The sequence below is a fragment of the Tympanuchus pallidicinctus genome, unplaced genomic scaffold (assembly GCF_026119805.1).
Source record: "Tympanuchus pallidicinctus isolate F22 unplaced genomic scaffold, pur_lepc_1.0 scaffold16, whole genome shotgun sequence".
Taxonomy (NCBI): Eukaryota; Metazoa; Chordata; class Aves; order Galliformes; family Phasianidae; genus Tympanuchus; species Tympanuchus pallidicinctus.
This window is the reverse complement of record NW_026294679.1, coordinates 8,726,759-8,727,451: the sequence shown is the minus strand read 5'-3', so window position 1 is coordinate 8,727,451 and position 693 is coordinate 8,726,759.

Genomic DNA, 693 nt, shown 5'->3' with positions numbered 1-693 from the left:
TCCTATGAAAAATGACTTTCAGATGAAGACGGCTACATCTGACTGGCAACAGCCCAGTCTTGCAGGGCTGAGCACGGAATCTCCAGGCTGAGCTAGAACTTCCATTTCCTTGGGCTGTGAATGAAGCACACACACACACACAGAAGAGCCTCAGCCTTTACAAGGCAGCTGTTTTCTTGCTCCAACTATAACCTCCATTCTGAACTTCTGTGGCTTAATCTGCAATCAGACTAAACTCTTTCATGCAGTTGTGTTGTGGGTGGGGGGAGGAACAAAGTGGTTCACAAAGAAAGCGCAGGAAGAAAACACTTCATTTTCCCCTCAGGATGGTAAAACTTCTTCAGTGCACCGGTCTCAACTTGAGCTGTGACAACATGAATAGGAGCTTAACATCTGCTCAGCAAGAACAAAGTGAATTTCCCTGCTCCTAGCCTTGGACTGCACCACTGCAGGTTGTTTTTAATGAAAGTGTGATTAGTCTGATATAAAATGGTTAATGAAATACGTGTCTAAACCAAACATGATTCATGCTTTAGAAGGCACTGGTTCAGATTTTTGGTTTTTTTAGTACATGTTCTCAAATGCAACGGCTGTTATAAAGCCAGTACAGTTACAAACTTATGAGCCTAGTAACTCAAACTCTTCAACTTCTCAAGGTTATAAAAAGCGATAAATTGCAACTGTAAACTCAAA